This window comes from Sturnira hondurensis, unplaced genomic scaffold (assembly GCF_014824575.4).
Source record: "Sturnira hondurensis isolate 20B ecotype Veracruz unplaced genomic scaffold, ASM1482457v3 Scaffold0020237, whole genome shotgun sequence".
In the NCBI taxonomy this organism is placed as follows: domain Eukaryota; kingdom Metazoa; phylum Chordata; class Mammalia; order Chiroptera; family Phyllostomidae; genus Sturnira; species Sturnira hondurensis.
The window spans coordinates 2,094,121-2,113,607 of NW_028092868.1; the positions used below are offsets into that span (position 1 = coordinate 2,094,121).

General features: G+C 50.9%; 1 protein-coding gene and 1 long non-coding RNA gene across 11 annotated transcripts in view; both read right to left on the reverse strand.

The window, feature by feature from the left end:
• TNS1 (tensin 1) overlaps positions 1 to 17,130 on the reverse strand; it is a 158,641-nt gene extending 141,511 nt beyond the window's left edge. For all 10 annotated transcript variants that reach the window (XM_037029103.1, XM_037029102.1, XM_037029109.1 and 7 more), the window contains exon 1: positions 17,108 to 17,130. The gene's annotated coding sequence lies outside the window, so the exon portion shown is untranslated. The remainder of the gene's footprint in view (positions 1 to 17,107) is intronic.
• Positions 17,131 to 17,461: 331 nt separating this feature from the next.
• The window catches only part of LOC118975270 (uncharacterized), a 52,944-nt gene continuing 50,918 nt past the window's right edge, over positions 17,462 to 19,487 (reverse strand). Inside the window, exon 3 of the long non-coding RNA XR_005064034.1 lies at positions 17,462 to 17,501. This is a non-coding gene — a long non-coding RNA (uncharacterized LOC118975270). The remainder of the gene's footprint in view (positions 17,502 to 19,487) is intronic.

The window sequence follows — 19,487 nt, forward strand, 5'->3', positions numbered from 1 at the left end:
TTTGGGGTGCCTGAACAGTTGCTACACAGAAGTGGCAGAAAGGGAAGGACTGCAGCAAGACGAATACAGGCTAGACCTCGAGGGGACCTAGAAGGCAGAAAAGGAAGGCTGCGAGCCTTGGCGAGCATTTCAAAACATCACACTTCTGAGCTTTGGGCTGGAATTATACCAACTCAGAATGGGAACATAGGTCATTCCATGCCCCCTGGAAGTTCTAGTTGGTAGTCAAATGTATCTGACTAATGAAAACGGGGAAATTAGTATAATTTCTCAAAATGTGAGGTTCATGGGGGAACCATTAATAAAAGAACCCTTTCATTGTCCATCAGAGCCTGAAACAGACCTTAAGACCAAGGGGTGAGGGCAGCGCCATGAGAAGAAGGCCGCCTGCTTGCCTGGGTTTCCAACTTCCCACATTTAGGAAAGGGGGCGGGGCTGTTAACGATAAACCTTCCTCTATGGAGCTCGGCACCCAGGAGATCCCCATCTATCTTTCCTGGCAGCTCGAAGTCCTGCCTCCCATTCTCGCATCTTCTCTCAGGACCAACATCCTGTGCTTGGGATCAGAGTAACGGGAGCTTAAAGCTACTGGGGAGGGGAGTTGGGGAACAGGGGGTGTTGGAACTTCAGCAGCGGGGCACTTCTGGACACCGACTCATTAGCTGTGTGAGGTCAGGCAAGCAGTTTGACCTCTCTGAGCCTCAGGTTCCCCTCCCGCCCACCCTGTCCATGCTAAAACTGGAAGAATAATGACAACTTCCTCACAGGGCTGCTCGAAGAATTCATTGTCATGACCCATGTAATGTGCTTAGCATGGAACCTAGCACCTAACTGCTTAATGAATGATAACAACTGTTATTGTTATTATTATTATCACCCTTATTATTAACTATCCTATCTGAGATCTACAGTTGATAGTTTGGTAGTCGTGGCTCTGATGAGACTGGACGGAGGAAGCGGCGCCAGGGAGGGCAGCAGCCAGGACGAAGGCGGCCGAGGTGGGTGAGTGGCAGCAGCCCAACCTCTTCCTCTCCAGGAATGCAGGGCCGGCGGCTGGGGGGTGGGGGGCAAGGGGAGATGCCTCGCCGCTGAGGTCAGGCCCTATTCAGAGCTGGGGAGAGTTTATCATCCTTCTGTGTGGGGAGGTGGGGGAGGGGGGAGAGGAAAGGGGAGAGGCAGCTGCAGAGAGCAGTGGCAGGACTCCCTCTGCGGGTGGGACCCACCGCTGGGCAGGGGTCCTGGGAGACCAGCCCCCAGGCCTCCACTGACTCACCCAGTGTGTGGGGGGGCAGGAGTGCCACCGTCACACACAAGAGACCCCCACTCATATCCCAGTCAGGAACAGGACACTCACCCCACCATGTGTACCATTTCCGAAGCTCTTCACAGCAAAGCAGCAGCTAGATATTATTTTCTTAAGCTACATCATACAGAGGAGGAAACTGAGGCGGGGGCCGGTCCAGCTCGCTGCCCAAAGAGGCTCACTGACACTAGTCCCACCTGCCGTGGACTGGAGGCTGGGCTCACAGAGCTGGATGCAGGGGTGGCATGAGAACAGATGTTGGCTTAATTTAAGGGGGCACAATCGGCCTGTGCTCTTTCCCCCACTAGTGCGCAAGGCAGGATGGGACTCCTAGATGTCCTTGCTGCCCAGCTCATCATCCCACCCCCTACAGACTCACACACCACCAGTGCAGGAAGACTGGGCCCTCGCCTTGCCACACACATCACTTCTAGTCTCCAGGTTCCAGCCAAGGGCTCCCAGCTGCTCCTTCAGTCCCCCAGGGCTCCTTCCCTGGCTCCCCACCACCAGAAGGCACCTCCTCAGGACTAACCAACTCCCTCCAGCTGTGGTTTCAACCTGTTTCCCCCTCGATTGTCCTCCATGAGATTAAGAAAATAATCCTGTTACCCTCAAGGATCCTATCTGGTACCCACTCCTCCACGGAACATGGAATTGCCCTGGGCCTCCGTTTCCCCTTACGGAAAGGAGGAGGGCAGCTGACACCGGGAGGGGAGAGGAGTGCCATGGCCTTCAGCTGGGGAGGTCTTCAGGGACAAATCCAGCACAAATTCGTGCTTTCCTCCTGCACGAAGGTTCCTTACTCCCTAGTCTCCACATCTCCGTCTCCAATTCTGGGAAAGACGGGCCTCTCACCCCCACCCGCCAGAAGCCTAAAGAACTTCTGGAAACTTGCCCATCAGAGAGCCTTGCTCGGCAGCAGTGACCCCCTTGCAGGGCTCCGGCAAGCTAGACTGAAGGGTGATGATGGTGAGTAAAACAATGAGATCTTTCAGCCTGTTTCATGGAATTAAAGAATAAAATAAGTCCCAGAAGGTCTCTCTGCATCTCCAGTTATTCCCCATGTGACCTCAGGACATTTCTCTCTCTCTCTCTCTCTCTCTCTCTCTCTCTCTCTCTCTCTCACACACACACACACACACACACACACACACACACGAGAGGCACACGCGCCCACAGGCCACAATTCCTGCCTGGGCTCTGTGGTTAACCCACTTTGGTCTCTCTGATTACCCTCTTCCAAATGATCAGATCAGGGAGCAGAACTGCAGCGAACGGCACCTCTGCCTCTCCTAGCAGGGAAGGGTAGCCCAGGTGTGTCCCCAGAGGCTGGCTGCAAGTGCTCATAGGTGCCTGCAGCCAAGCCCTACAGAGGGAGTGTTCCCACTCAGGCTTCCAAAACAGACATTGAAAATTCTTCCTCTGATTCCCCCACCCCCACCATGCCAGAGCACGATGGTTCTCCCACTTTACAGGTGAGAGGAGGGATTCACTCTCACAGATGGCAGGAATCCAAGGTCAGATCTAGAAACTAGGCCTGGGCCAGAATGGCCTCCTCTCATTCCAAGCTTGCCCGATGGGACCCTGCTTTCTCCAGCCACCACCCATTTGACATGTGGAAAGCTGACTGACTTTCATGCCTCCCATAGAATGGGTGGGTGTGATAGTTGGTTTTCTGCATCATCTTGGCTAGGCTATAGTACCCAGTATTCAGTCAAACACTAGTTTAGGTAGTGCATCAAGGTATGTTGTAGGTGTGGTTAACATCTATAATCAGCTGACCCTAAATGAAGGAGATTACTGTCAGGAATGTTGGTGGGCCTCGTCCAATCAGTTGAAGGGCAAAAATGCAAAATAACTGAGGGTTCCTGGAGTAAAAATTCTGCCTCAAGACTGCAACATCAACTCCTACCTAAGCATCCAGCCTGCCAGTCTGCCCTACAGATTTCAAATTGCCTGTCCCCTATTGGTTCTGGTTCTCTGAAGACCCCTCACAGGGAATAAATAAAACAGGTCAAAAACTTAAAGAAACTCCCAATGGCAATAACTGGGTCAATCTGATCCAAGAAAAATAATGGTAACACTGGATTATAACCTATAAAATAAAGTGTATATCCAAGCTCCATGCTGACATAAAGGAAGAATTGAATGAATAAATAAACAAATGGGGAATAAGGGACAATTCTATATAGCAGAGTTCCACTCAATAAATGTAGAAGGAATGGTGGAAATAGAACATCAAATAAACCCAAACTCAGGGACACTCTACAAAAGAACCGACCAGTGCTCTTCAGAAGCACCAAAGCCACAGGGGACAAAGCAAGACTAAGAAACTGCCCCAGGCTGGAGGAGGATGAAAAGTGGGAGACTGAATGCAACACGGGATCCAGAACTGGATCCTGGACCCGCAAAGAGGTCGTAACGGAAACACTGGCCAAATTCTACTAAAATCTGTAGATCAACTAACAGCATCAGATGACTATTAATTTCCTGGTTTTTCAGTAATTGTGCAATGGTTCTGTAAGAGGTCAACATTAGAGGAAATTGAGCAAAGGGTACAAGTGAGTCTTTCTGTGAGTCTAAATTCATTTCAAAATACAAAAAAATTTAAGTGAGTCCTAAAGAAGACACAGAATAGGGGTCAGAATAAGAGCCAAAGGTCGGGTAAAGAATTAAGTCATTGGACAGGAAGAGGGATTCAGCTTGGGAAGGTCCCCAGATGCATCGGACGAGGGCTACTCAGACTACAAGGACAGGAGGGGAAGAATGCAGGCTGCTCAGGGAGCCTGGCAAACAGACCTGGCCTAGGGAAGAGGTGGTCCCACAGGGGGGACGCACGGCGAGTCCAGCTCTGGAATCATCCCCTGGAGATGGCCAGACTCAGCATCTAATGATTGCCACCACGATGCCACCGCCACAACCACAGCTGCCACAAATCACTGGCTACTTACTGTGCACCAGGAGCTGGAAACTCTCTGTATCTAGATAATTTAGTCCTCACCGCAACCCTGTAGGATGGTCTTTATGACCCAGGTTTATGGATAAGAAACTTGAGAATCAGGGCACTTCAGAAAATGAAGCAACATCACTCAGCTATAAGCAGGGGAGGAAGGAAACAACCCCAGTTCTGACTCAAGTGCTCCTAAATCTTAGAACAAAAAAGACCTTGACTGTCCCCCAGTCCTTCCCCACAGCACAACATGGCTGCTGAGAGCTTACCATCTCTCCAGACAGCCCGGCCCAATAGGGACCATTCTAATTGTCTTCTCTGGAGGTTCAAGCAGGCTTAGTAATGCAGAACGTCCTCCACCCAACCCGACTACAGTTTCTATCCTGGGACCCTATTCTCAGAAAAGCAATAATAATAATTGCTAATATTTATCTACTGATCTAAGCACTTTCTATGCATTCACTGATTTAATGCTTGCAATAATCTTATGTGGTAGGGACCATTTTTATGGCTTTTACAGATTAGGAACCTAAGTCACAAACAGGAGAAGCAACTTGCTTCTTTACAGAGATAGCGAGCATTGGCTCAGGTTTCTCACCACACCACCTCCAGGTCAGACTCTCCCTTTGGGGATCTCCCAGAGTCTGGGTTCAAATCCTGGGTCCTACTTCCACCAGCTTCCTGGCTGTGTGAGCACATTGCTCAACCTTCTCAGCTGTTTCCTCCTCTGTGCCCTAAGGGATTACAGTAATGCCTACCTTTCAGTATTATTGGAAGCACTGGATTAGAGAGATCCTGTCTGGGCGAGGAGAGAGAATCTGTGTAAACCGGGCGTTAACGGTGGAATTCAATCCAGTGTGGTTTTTCCAACTGCAGGAGAGGGCACTGGAGCTTTCCTGCGGCCTCTCCGATCACATATGACCCACAAGTGACCTTCCTCCCCTGCTTCCTTGAACAGAACCCAGTTTGAACCCAGACACCTCTGGACACCCTCGCTTGGGTGCCCTGGCCCGGCAGGCGGAAATAAGCCAGGAAGTTAATCTGTGACTTGCTCTGTGCCTCGCTGTGCCCCAGAACACATACACCCCTCTCCTAATTTGCCCCCACCCCCCACCCCCTGCTAACATCCCACCCAGCCTGCCAGCTTCGGGGGGATGGGAGGGAACAATTGGCCAAGTCACTCATCACCCAGAACCCTCAGAGTGAGGGAGGAGGGCCTCACAGATCCGAGGCAAAGGGGAGGATGAAACTGCCAGCAGGTGACTGCAGGTGGAAGAAGCAGTGAGGGGGGAAGGGAAGGGAGTGTGGACCATGGTCATTCTTGTGGAGCTGGCCGGGCCTGCTGGCCGGAGCATTTCTGGGGCACTTAAGTGGTTTGTTATCCTTGGGTCTCAGACAACAGAGTAAGAGTTATCATCTACTGAGAAAGAGCCTCTCACGTGTCAGGATCTTACTCACCTTTCCTCTAATCCTCACACGAACCTTGTACGACTGACTGATATCAATGTCACCATTTTTATACCAATGAGGAAACCATATTTCGGAGGTCAGATGACTTCTCTGATATAACACAGCTCAGGTCAATGACAAAGTCTAGATCCACCTGAGTTCAAGGCCAAAGGGGCTCCAACTCCACCAGACCCCTTCCCGAGCCATCCAGGGTCTGGAAATGATTCCAAGTCAGTGGTTTGGAAGCTCAGAGGCTAAGAATGAGTTCTGGCCCCCAGGGAGAGCCAGGCAAGAGCAAATGCTGGGTTCTTGGGCATCTCAGGGCCCTCCCTCAGGACCAGCAGCTTCTATCAGGCAAAGGCAGGTGCCCAGGAGGCAGGGGGCTGCCACATCTAGCTGCCAGGCTCACCAAGCCCCACAGAAGGGAAGACCACTACTCCCTGACTCCCACTGCTTAGCCAACTCCAGAGGGCACTGCAGACCCCCAAGCTAAAAGCTAGAAGCAGCCAGGGAAGCTAGCATGGGCCAAAGGTCCAGGAGTCTCCCATTCCCCTCCCACGCCACTGACAGGGCTCTGATCTTGCTGACCCCTCAGCCCTCCTCGTACCACAGATCCCAGCCCGTACCAGATCCTTCTCACACTTAGAGGGGACCCCTGGCCTTCATTCCCTCCCACACAGCCCCCCACGTGTCCTGCTTTCACGTTTCCCTCTCCTTTCTCCCTCTCTGGCTCCAATTCTCCATCTCCCACTTGCCCTGCCCTCCCTGATCGGGGGTCCTCACCCTCCCCTGCACTAACTCCTTCAGTCTCTCAGATGCAGCAAACCCTCATGTGATGTTTACACAGCCCCAGAGTCAGAAACGCTGAAAAAACAGGAGACCTTTTGGGAACCACATTCCAGGAAAATGAGAAGCCTGTCACAGCTCAGTGTCACTTTCTCCCCCAGCCTTGCTCCCTCACCTCCATGGGGAGCAGGCTGTGTGTGTGTGTGTGTGTGTGCGTGCACACTAACAGACTGCCTATGACACTCTCCAGGCTTACTTATTAACCCCTGAAGGTCCTACACCATATATTACCTGAGAGAGAACTTCAGGAAGATTGGTGAGAGGATGTGGGAGGAGAGTGGTTCTTAGAACTCCTTGCAAATTTTTGTAAAGCAGACAGGAAAGGGCTTCCCACCCAAGATCTGGACCCGCGAGCCCGGGGGAAGCACTGGGAAAGAAGAAGCCAGGAGAACACAGAGGCCAGAGGAACCAGAGGTTTCCTGGCAGCCTGTACCCCGTGGAGTTGAGGAGCTTCCAAGGGCAAACACAGGTTACTTGGGTGTTGTAACCTGGTCAGGGGACCCTAGCATAGGGTTAGATAATAATGCCGATGCACTGAACCAAAGTTGAGGGTGCAGAGATATGCTTAACAGGCTCGCCAGGTGAGGCTGAAGCCCACACACAGGTGATGCAAAGGAATGGTGACACCATGGCTCATCCCCTCAGAGATCAGAAAACAAGCCACAGCAGCAGAAAGGAGAGCCTGAAGTGGAACGGAGGAGGTCTCCTGCTACAGCGAGAAGCCATAGGCTTTGGAGCCGGATATTCAGGACTGAGCCGGAACCCAGGTCCACTGCTAGCTGGCTGCACAACCAGCGCTAAGTGTCTCATCCCAGGTTTCTCATCTGACAGTGTGGCCAATTACATCTGCTTTCTGTGGGGTGTTTCTAGGATTCAGTGGGATGAGTATCAACTAGCCGCCACGCAGGAGACACTCAACAGTGACTATAAACAAAGTGATTACAATGCAAAACCCTGTAAGAGTAAGAGAGAAAGTAGGTTCTTTGAAAAGGTGGATAAAGCTGACAAACCTTTAGCTAGACTGACCAAGAAAAAAAAGAGAAGACTCAAATTACTAGATTCAGAAATGACAGAGGGGACATTACTAAGGACTTCGCAGAAATCGAAAGACTTTTGAAAGAATACTATGAACAACTGTATGCCAAAAACACTAGATAACTAAGATGAAATGGACAAATTCCTAAAAAGATGCAAACTACTAAAAATGACTCGAAGAAATAGAAAGTCAGAATAGACCTACAACAAATACAGAGATTGAATTAGCAATCTAATAACTACTCACAAAGAAAAGCCCAGGCCCAGATGGCTTCACCCGTAAACATCAATCCTGCTCAAACTCTTCCAAAAAGTGGAAGAAGAGCAAACACTTCCCAGCTCACTCTACGAGGCCAGTATTACCTTGATACCCAAACCAAATTGAGACATTACAGGAAAAACGAAACCAAAGACCAATGAACCTTATGAACAGAGGAGCAAAAACCCTCAACGAGATACAAAGAAACAGAGCCCAGCAACATATAATAGGAAGAATTAATGCCATGAGCAAATGGGATTTATCCCAGGAAGGCAAGGTTGTTTTAATAACTTAAAAATCAATTTATGTCAATAAATAAACAGCAAGAATAAGATAAGGATTTCTGTTCTTGCCACTGCTGGTCAACAATATACTTGCAGTGCTAGCCAAGACAGTTAGGAAATAAACAAACAGCTGATATCCAGGTTAGAAAGGAAGAAGTAAAACTATCTCTGTTCGCAGATAACGTGATCTTATATGTAGAAAATCCTGAAGAATCCATTACAAACTATTAAAGCTAATAAATGAGTTTGTCAAGGTTGTAAGATAAATCATCAGATACAAAAAATCAATTGAATTTCTATACTCTGGCAATAAACGATCTGAAACTGAAATTAAGGAAACAAGAATCGGAACTTCCATACACTGCCGGTGATGGCATAAAATGGTACAGCCATGGCAGGCTGAACTGTGTCCCCCCCAAAAAAGATAGGTCAAAACCCTAATCCCCAGTACCTCAGAATGTGACCTTATTTGAAAATAGGGTCTTCAATCCAATCAAGGTACTTGAGGGGTAAATTAAAATGAGGTCATTATGGTGGGCCTTAATTCAACACGCCTGGTGTCCTTATGAAAATGTGGACACAGAGCCAGACAGACGTAAAGAAAAGGTGAGACACAGGGGAAATGCCATTTGAGGACACAGGACTGGAGTGATGCCTCTCTCACCCTGGAAACACCCAGGGTTGCCAGCAAACCACCAGAGGAAGAGGCAAAAAAGGGTTCCACCATAGTTTTCAGAGGAGGAAGGCCCTGCCCACCCCATAATTTTGGGATTTCCAGCCTCCGGAACTGTGAGAGAATCAATTTTTATTATCTTAAGTCACAGATTGTGGTGCTGTGTCACAGCACCACCTAGAAAACGAATACAGGCTACTTTGGAAAGCAGTTTGGCATTTCCTCGAAAAGCTAAACGCAGAGTTACCATACGACCCAGCAACCCCGTTCACAGGTACATGCCCAAGAGAAGTGAAAACACATGTCAACATAAAAACTCGTACATGAACATCCATGGTAGCATTATTCATATTAACCAAAAGATGGAAACAACCCGAACGTCCATCAATGGGTGACTGAACATACAAAATGTGATATACTTGTGCAATGGAATATTATGCAGCCATAAAAAAGGTATGCCTTGAAAACACTATGCAAAGTGAAAGAGGCCAATCACAAAGACCACACATTCTATTATTCTATTACTATGTGAAATCTCCAGGACAGGGAAATAAGTAGAGACAGAAAGTAGATGAGTGTTTGCCTAGGGCCAGGGCAGGGGTGGGAGAAGGGACAGAAGGACTGCAGACTGACAGCCGGAGAGGATGAGGTTTCCTTTCGAGGTGACGAAAATGTTCTAATGTTGACTGCTAATGGTCCTATAACACTGAATATACCTTTTAAAAATCACTGAACTAACTAAATAAAATCTTTTTTTTAAAAAAGCCCTGGCTGATGTGGCTTGGTGGATTGAGGACCAGCCTGTGAACTGAAGGGTCCCGGTTTGATCCCAATCAGGGTGCACGCCTGGCCGGCGGGCCAGCTCCCCAGTTGGGCGTGTGCTAGAATTGGCTGAGCGTTTCTCTCTCACATTGATGTTTCTCTCCCTCCCTTTCCCTCTCTGTAAAAGTAAATAAATATTTTTTCTAAACCATTGAATTGTACACTTTAAACGGGTGAATTGTATGATGTGCCAACTATACATCCATAAAATTGCTACCAATAAAAAAAAATAGTAAGAAAGGCCCTTGACCCCAGAAAGCATTGTTATGCACTTGGCCCTGGACTCTGCGCTAAGACCGCAAGGACGGAGATGGGTCTCCAGAAACTGGATACCAGTGGTTCTCAAGTGTGGCTGTACAGAGGACTTACGTGGGAAGCTTTTACCTAAATCAACTTTACTGAGATATAATTTACCTACAATAAATGCATGAGTTTTAAGCATATAGCCCAATGAGTTTGATACATGTGCGGAACTGCATAAACACCGCCACGATCAAGACAAAGGACATTTCTATCACCCCAAAATAGCTCCCCTACCTCCTTTTGCCACCAATTTTCCTACCACCCCAGTTCCAGGAAACTCCTAATCTGCTTCTTTGTCATGATAGTTTTGCCTTATAGAAAACTTCATAAAAATGGAATCATCGAGTCCATCTTCTTGTGTATCTGGCTTTCCTCGCTCACACAGTGTTCTGAGATTCATCCACGATGCCATAACACTAGTTCATTCCTTTTAATTGACGAGTAGCATTCCACTGGACCATTCTATCATGATTTGTGTGTTTACCCAGGTGTTATGGAATATTTGGGTTTCTCTCGTTTGGGGCTATTGTGAATAAAGCCGCTGACTATTTATGTACATGTCTTGTTGTGGCCACACTGCCATGTCTCTTGAGTAAGCATTTTGGAGTGGAGGGGCCAGTACAGAGCAAGGGTATGTTTAAGTTTTACAGAATGGCCAACTGTCCTCCAGAACGGTTGTAGCATTGGACACTCCCAGCAGTGGCTGCCACTTTTAAAAATCCCAAAGCGCAGGTCATGCCCCAAACCAAGTAAATCAGAGAATCTCTGGGGAGTAGGACCCAGGCACAAAGGTGATTCTCATGGACAGACCAGGTCTCAGATGCTGCCACAGATCTCAGGTGCCCGGAAGCAAGCAAATAAGCAAAAGATAGATCATGCCTGCCCACATAACTTCCTCACTGCTCCTTGACAATGGGGAGAGAGAGGCAAAACACGTGCAAGTACCCAGGGCTTGACGCCAGTGCCCTCAGCAAGCTTTGCTGATCTCGCAGATTCTCCCCACCTTTAATGAGTTGGGAGAAGGCAGGAGGAATCCAAAATAATAAATACTACTAACTTTCTGGCCACTTAATTCTGAGCTTGGCATTTTGGTTGGGCTGTCATCCACAGTGCTCACAAGAGCGAGTTCACTACAAAATAGGTCCTATGACAACCCCCATGTCACGAATGAGGAAACTGGGGCTCACAGAGGTGGAGTGACTTGCCCGAGGTCACACAGTCAGTTACTGATGCAGCCGGGATTTAGACTCAACATTCTGTCTCCAACGCCAAAGAGCCTGAAGCTGGGCCCAGAGCAATAGATGGGTCCTGGGGCCTTGAACCTCCCGACACCCCAGCTATTCCAGGTAGAGGGAGAATAGCCCCCAACACAACTGTAAAAAAAGGCTGCAGGTGTGTTTATGAGAGAGCAGGAGAGGTGATGTGTGATGCGAGTGAAAGGTGAGGGTTAATTATGGGATTTCCTTTTCTTTTAAGCTTAAATAATGGGATTTCAACCCCTATAGCACAGAGGAGGAGACCAAGTCATTGCCTACCGCCTCCTTCCTTCCCCACCTGGTACTTGGGACAGGAAGGTGCCAGGCCTGGGAAAAGCATAAGAGACAGCCAAAGGAGGTGAGAAGGAGCTACCCAGAGGCCCAGGGATGGGCGGTTCACCTGCCCAGCAGCTGCCTGGTCCTTTCATTTAACTCTGACCTGGAATGGACAATGAGTATTTTGCTGAAAGGAAATACTCATTTCCTTGTCAGTTATTCCAATATAAATACTGCAGTATAAATACTCAATAACTCTGGTCAGTTATTGCAAAACAAGGGGCAAATCAGGAGTTTAAGAAGCACGACTCAAAAATGTGTCTGGGGATTGGAGGAAACGGTGTGGGCTCGGCGGGTGTACCCTGTTATCTTTACAACATTTTTTGGAAATCTGAAACGACTCTAAAATTATAAGTCTCCTTTACAAATAGTAAATAAATGTACACATAAACAAAATGTACCTGGAGGTTGTAGAACCCTGGAACAGGGGAGTGAGGAGAAAAGCCAAACAGGAGGAAACCCGCTATGTACAAATGCACTGCATGTGCTACAGTAAAGTAGAAGACAAATCCTGGACCATTCATTTTAAATCCCCAACCAAAGAGAAACAAGTGGGGACAGAGAAGAACCTGGCGTGACATAAGGGTGGGGACTAAGGGAGGCTTAGAATGAGCTTCCTGGGAGAGACTGTGGAGGAGGGCTGGGGAGTGGGGTTTTCATGAACTGCGACGTCTCTGTTTCTCTCCCTCTGTCACCCTCTCTCCCTTCTCACCTGCTCTCACCCGTTTATCCCAGGGCAGGGCCAGAATGGTGTAGAAGGCCACTATGCCCGGATGTCCTTAGCCGAGCTGGTCACCTTCCATGGACCTCAACTGAGGTCTGTTAAGCGGGGTTACCATGAGCGCCACCCTCCTCACAGAACGGAGAGAGTGAGTGAAAACGTTGTGTGTATTACAGTTCTGTGTAGGCGCAGGTGATTCAATATTCCGAGCGGGTCTGTTCAGAATGGCCCAGAAGTGGAAATGACCCAAATGGCAATCCACAGTGGGATGGATAAATAAATTGTGGTTGATTCAACACAGGGAATAGAGCAGAGCAATAAAAAAAAAAAAGAATGAACCACTGCCACCCACGAGAACACAGAGGAGCCTCCCAGACATGTTGAGTGAAACAAGCCAGACACAAGAGTAAACATACCATATGATTCCATTTCTATGACATTCAAAAAGAGGCCGAACGAATCTCTGATGGTACAAGGAAGAATGACACTACCTTTGGGGGATGCTGACCTGGAGGGCAGCATATGGGCTGTTCCTGGGGTGCTGGAAACGTTCAGGATCCTGCTCTGGGTCCTGCACGTGTACCAGCTGACCAGTTTGAGTACTTTACAGGACAGGAGTTACAACCCAACTAGAACATGTGAATGACCAGAATTACTGCTCACAGCATCGGGAGATAGAGGGGCTCTGGGGAGGGAATTTATTAGTAGTTTGCTGTTTCTTCCCTTTCCTGCTCTCATCTGTTCCCCATCCCCACCCACCTCTCCCTAAATAGAAACCACCTTTTTCTCAACATTCCTGGGTTTCCCTCCTTCGCTCCTTTATTGGAACCTCTACTATGGACCAGGCACTATTTTAGAAGCTGAGGATGCACCATATCTCTCTACTTTTATTTGTTCAACACACATGTATTTAATATCTACTCTGAGCTGAGCACGGAGGCCCCTCCTCTACTGGCACTGAGCATTTTCTCTCCAACGGGTCCAAGGGGCAAGGAACTGGACACAGACTACCTGGGCTGCTTTCCAGTCTCCACCTGTGCTTCCAAAAAAGGAGAATGGTACCTACTGTATGTGGATGTGCATTGAATCTTCTATAACCCCGCTCACAAAGCTGGAAGGCAGCAGAGGTAGGGTTCAAACCCAGATACAGCTGATCCCCATCCCCACTGCATGGCCTCCCAAGAGCCAGGTCAGCCTAGCGCTCTCTCCGGGCATCTGTGGCTGACAGCCTCAAAGATGGCACCCACTGATTCTAGCGTCCAGGTATTTATGTCCATATATAGGCCCCTCCCACAGGCAATGGGCAGGACCAGTGTAACCAATAGTATATGGTAGAAATAGCAGTGTGTGTCTTCCAAGGCTAGAAGATAAAAGATAGAGCCTCCACCCTGCTCTTTCCCGAACCACCCCCTGGGAGGAAGCCAGCCGCCATGCTGCGAGGCCACTCAGGCAGCCCCATGGAGCCATCCGTGTGGCAGGAAGCTGAGACCTTCTGCCAAGAGCCAGCATTTTTATTCTAGTAACATGAAGAAACCACCTGGAAAGCAGGTTCTCCGGCCCCAGTCGGGCCTTCAGACGACTGCAGGCTGACATCTTGACTGTTACTCCCTGAGACCCCAGGCCAGAACCTCCAGCTATACTGCCCCCAAATTTCTAACCCACAGAAACTGTATGAGATAATACACATTTGTTGCTGCTTTAAATTACATTGTATTGCTACACGTAATTAACACAGCTTCTCTCCAAGCCATGGGTCCATGCAGTAGGAACAGTCTAGAAGGTGGTATGAAAGCATCCAGAGCCAACCACTTGCTGGAGGGGCGGCCAGAGTGGACTGAATTTGAGCGGACTGGAGGAGACCAACGTCAGCAAGAAATCCCCAGTGTGTGGGAGAAGAACTGCGAAATAAGAGACAAGCAGAGCAGAAATCTTGGCACCTTCTTCCCAGCAATTTCTCACTCACTTCATCTATCTCAGTACAATAAATGGAACCACGTGCACCCAGTTACTCTGGCCAAAAACCTGGGAGACATCCTTGAGCCCATTCTCATTCTCACACCCAACAACCCATCCATCAGCCGGGCTCTGGGCTCCACCCCAGAATGTGCCCTAGACCTGGCCCTTTCTCAGTCTTTTCTGAGAGTGCCGTGGACTAAACCACCAGCCTCCCTCACCTGAGCAACATCAGTGGCCTCCTGGCCCATCTCCCAGGGCCTGCTCAAGGCCAGAGCGGCCTTCTCAAAGTGGAGATCATCAGATCATGTCACTCAAAACCCGGCTAGGGCCCACTACTTTCCACCATACCTCTTCTTTCAAGCCTGACCAGCCCACCTCACCTCAGGGCCTTTGCACACATTCTTCTCATCTCTCAGATCATCATGGAATACCAGTTCGGTGTCATCTTACACAGTATTTCCTGGGAGTTCTCCTGGGCCACCCAAGCCTAACCCCTCCCTCCCCCACCACTCTAACTCATTTCCTTGCATGGTTTGTCTGCCTCTTCACTGTCTATGTCCCTATTAGAATGTCAGCCCGAGGAGGGTGAAGGTCTTACCTGTCTGGTTCACCCAGACAGGTGTTCACTTTGACACACGATAAGAGCTCAGGAAGCGTTTGTTTAATGAGTCCTGCCTCAAGGTAGCAGAATGGATGAGAGGACCTCCGTGTTGACCTGGTCATAAAATGCAGAGAACAGAGCTCTGCTGTGTGCTTGGGGGCTCACTTCGCCCTTCCCAGCAAGAGGAAGAGGCAGGGCAGTAGTAAGAGCTGTGGTTTATGGGGAGACCTGCCAGCTGGGTGGGGCTCACACCACCAGTGGGTCCCATTTCCTATAGAGGAAAACCCTATAACAAGCCCGATCTGTCTGTCCAGCCACTGCCAGGCCCAGCCAGTCCACCTCTCCCCTCCTGGTCGGCCTAGGCTGGCAGAGCAGCCAGGTTGCAGCCCGTGCATCCTGAGCCCCAACGTGTGCCAGAATTGCTAGGCAGAATTGCTGCACCCCCTTCAGAAGTCCTCTTTAGCCCCCACCTGTCTCCACACAGGAGATGACTGCACAAGAGACCAGCTCTGTCACACCTCTCGGGCCCCCCATTGGCCCTGCTCAGGCTCTTCACTGCTCTTCTCCTCTGACTGCATCCACTGCTGCAGGAGACGGGAGGTAAAGAGGGAGGGGCTGGTGAGGATTGTGAGCGGTCTGCTGGTAGGCAAGGGGCCTTAGAAGAAAGTGCAAAGGCCCCGGGGCAGGGATGAGTGAGGAACTGCACTGCAATACTTTGGGAAAGCCCTTCAACCTTGTGTGCCTCAGTTTCCTTATCTGTGAAACTACGGCTCTGTCCGCCTGTTTTGTGCTCTAAAGGAATTAAAAGAATGAAATCAGATAATGCACCGAAGTGCTTTCTAAGGCCTAGGGCACTGTACAGATGCTTGTTGTGGTGAAGAGAAACAAGTGCAGGAAAGGGGTGGGGAGGGCGTCGACTGGGATGAAGCAAAAACACCAGAAGATTCTAGGGTAAGGGGTGGAAAAACTCTGCTCTGGATGAGGAGAGCAAGGACCGAAGCAGAAACTCAATCCCCACCTAAGGAAGGGAAAGCTCAGGGCGTCAGAAAGGTGGAGACAAGAGAAAGGCGGAAACAGTACAGAGGGGCCCGCTGTGAGCCAGGCCTCTGCTAGGAGAACCACCCAACCTGGATTTTATGGGGGCAGCGGGGGGAGAGGTGCCCCCAGCCAGATGGCATACTTTGCTTGAGTGAAGTCGCGCAGAAAGTAGCAGATTCCCCTCGCAGCCCTGCCTGCTCCATCAACACCCTTCTCCTTGGGAACCCTTGGCCCTCGGAGCTACCAATTGGCAATAATCAATTGCTCTGTTTCCAAGCACCTACTGTGTGTCAGGCACTGTGCTGGGCACCACACCCGCCTTATCTCATCTCATTCTCATAATAACTTTTTCTTATTCCTGTAACCTTGGAGACCAAACGGAGGCTCAGGGAGGTTCCATGGCTTGCCCAAGGTCACACAGCTAATGAGAGGCAGAGCATGAGGTGTGCCAGATACTGGGCCTCAACTGCTCGGTGCTCCTCTTTGAAGTACCCTCGCTGCTCTTCCATTCAATGAACTCCTTCCAGAAAGAGCAAGTGGGAACACAAGGGTAAAGATGAGAAGGCAGGGGGTACATAAGCAACAATAACAGGGACAGGACAGAGACTGGCTGCATATGAAGGTTAAGGCCAAGTATTTCCACCTCCAGAGTGCTGATGGATTATTTGGGAATTTCCTTCCCAAACACTGATGGGGAAACTGAGGACCCAAGTGGGACCTGGCCAATGAAGAGAGTAGGATGATCATTCAAGAGGTTCCAGGACCAGTGCAACCTTGACCTCTGACCCTTTTCCACCGCATCCTCACTTCTCCTACCTATCCCCTTTGCCCTCCAGTCCTGTGGTTGTGGCTCCAGCCCGAGTTTTTCTAAACTGCTTAAGTAGAGCCGCCGGTGCTCTGCAGAATAACTGAAACGCATCCCCTCCCCCTCAATAACCCTACCCCCATCGAGCACTAGTGGAAATACCTTCAAAGGCCCCTCTCCCGGAGCTCAGCCCCCACCAGCCACCTCCAGTAGTCACGAGATTGCGCACTGTGCACCCCGCCCGGATTCTTCTAGCTCCCCCACCACACCCCCAGCCCTCGCCTTCACCTTGACCTGAGCCCGGGCCCTAAAGCTTTGCATAAACAAAGAGTGGAGGAGGGGATGACCCCGCCCCACTTACGCCCCCGCTCCAATCTCGGGACCCCAGCCTGTCCCGTCCCTAAACCACACCCCACCTCCTACCCCCACCCTCACCCCCACCCCACCAGCTGGCCCTCGAGGCCCCTTACCTTGGCTTGGCATTTCCGATGACAGGAGAAGCTGCAGACTGCAAGAGGGTGAGACACAGAAAGAAAGTTTAGCCGCGAGGTATGAAATGGAAACTCCGGCGAAATCTCCTCCCACCCCGCCCGCAATCGCGCTCGGGAGGGAAGGAGGGACGCAGGGAGGAGGGNTCGCCTTCACCTTGACCTGAGCCCCGGCCCTAAAGCTTTGCATAAACAAAGAGTGGAGGAGGGGATGACCCCGCCCCACTTACGCCCCCGCTCAATCTCGGGACCCCAGCCTGTCCCGTCCCTAAACCACACCCCACCTCCTACCCCCACCCTCACCCCCACCCCGCCAGCTGGCCCTCGAGGCCCCTTACCTTGGCTTGGCATTTCCGATGACAGGAGAAGCTGCAGACTGCAAGAGGGTGAGACACAGAAAGAAAGTTTAGCCGCGAGGTATGAAATGGAAACTCCGGCGAAATCTCCTCCCACCCCGCCCGCAATCGCGCTCGGGAGGGAAGGAGGGACGCAGGGAGGAGGGGGTTGGAGGGGCGGAGGGGGCAGCTGCCGCAGCTCCCCGGGGCCCGCAGGCGGGAATGCCCAAGACTGTGGACCCCTTCTGGGCAGATGCTGAGCCCCTAGGTGCTCCGGAGGATAGGAGGCACAGGAGGAGGGAAGGGGACCGAGTCCCCTGCTGGATTCTTGCCAGGGGTAGAGGTGGCCCGGACCCAGGCCCCTGCTGCCAAACGCGCCAGCGAATAAGAGAGGGGCCTTCTCCCCTTACACACACCAAGCAGGCAGCCGGCTCCCCCAGAGAGCCATACAAGCCCATGAGCACACACACATGCACATTTACACCCATACACACACTCACTCATAACCACTTACAGCAATACACTCAGCCATACATGCACACACAACCATACACACTTAATAGCCTCACGCACACACACCCATGTCCAAAGAGAAACCTGACTTGGGCGTGGGGGGGAAACCAACACACACACAGTTTTCACAGCAGACCCTCAGGGTGCAGTTGGGCACAGACGTGTGGACAGATGCTCACACAGACTCTCAAACTTCTTGTGCACGACTGGAAACATGCACGGGATTTGCTCCTCCCTCCCACTACCAGAAGCTGGAATCAAATTTCCAAGGGGTTCCCTCAGCCTGGAATGTCCCAGCCCTGCCCACCCCACCCTACCCCCAGGGCTCTCCACCTAGGGGCTTGGTGGTCCCCTCCCCACCAGGTCCCACAGATAAGGTTAAGAGGCTGAGCTGAGCGTCTGCACTGACTTGGCCTGACTGAGGCAGGCTGGTTGGGGCCACGGAGGAGGGGGAGGCAGGAGAGCTGCCCTGACCCCAAATCCTGGAACAGCCACAGCCCCTGGCCTCTTAGATCTCCAGTTCCCCCAACCCTTTTCCAGTTTTGAGCCAGCCTGCTTCTCAGTGGCTCACAGGAGAGACGGAGGCCCAGAGATACTAAAAGAGGCTTCAGGGCTCCCCACACTAAGACTTCTGGTTTGTCTGTGGGAGTGGGAGTTGGGGAAAAACTGGGAGGCACACTGGATGGAGCCTGGGATGTGACTGACCTTGGCCACCAGCCCTACCCTGGGACCTTGCTCTCCCCAAACCTCGCCCTGGCCCCAGCTCAGACCCGTGACTCAGCCAGTGCTGAGCAAGGCTTTCCGACCCCACCAGGCAGCCCAGCTCAGGGACTTCTCCACCCCTGGCCACGTCAGGACAGACCCACCCATGGCCACCCAAGTCATGCCCATCTGCATCTCTCTCTCTCTCCCCCAACCCCTCCACCCCAGGTGGCAGCTCCCCTCCAGAAGGTGTTTCCACTCTGACACCAGCAGCCCCACCCCCCACAGCTTCCGTGGAATGTGGAATTGACAAAGCCTCAGGCCTCCTGGCCTGAGCTTGGAAGGCCCTCCCAGCCTCCCAGCCAGAAGGGGTTCCCCATGGGCCACTGCCTCCGAACTGAGGGACCTTTCCTCTTCCTCCTCAAATCAAACCCCAGCCCCTCCAGAGTAAGTCCCGGGCGGCCTTATCCACTGGTTCCCACCATCTTGCTGGTATTGTCCCAAGGTACACACTGCCTGCCACCACCTTGCCTTCTACAGTTGTGGCTCCTTCAGGGGAAAGATCTCCCCCCCCCCTTTCCTCCCTCCCTCTCTCTCTCTCTCTCATACATACACACAGACACACGCTCACACTACACAGTGTCTGGTACACAGCAGAGGCTTAGGTGCTGGCTCGGTTGACTTGACTGCAGATCTCCCTCCCCTGGAGTTTGTGTGCACCCCCATTTAATCACATCCACCACCACCCTTTTCCTGAGCCACAGCCCTCCTGGCAACATCTCATATTCAACCCTAAAGGCATACCTAAGTGT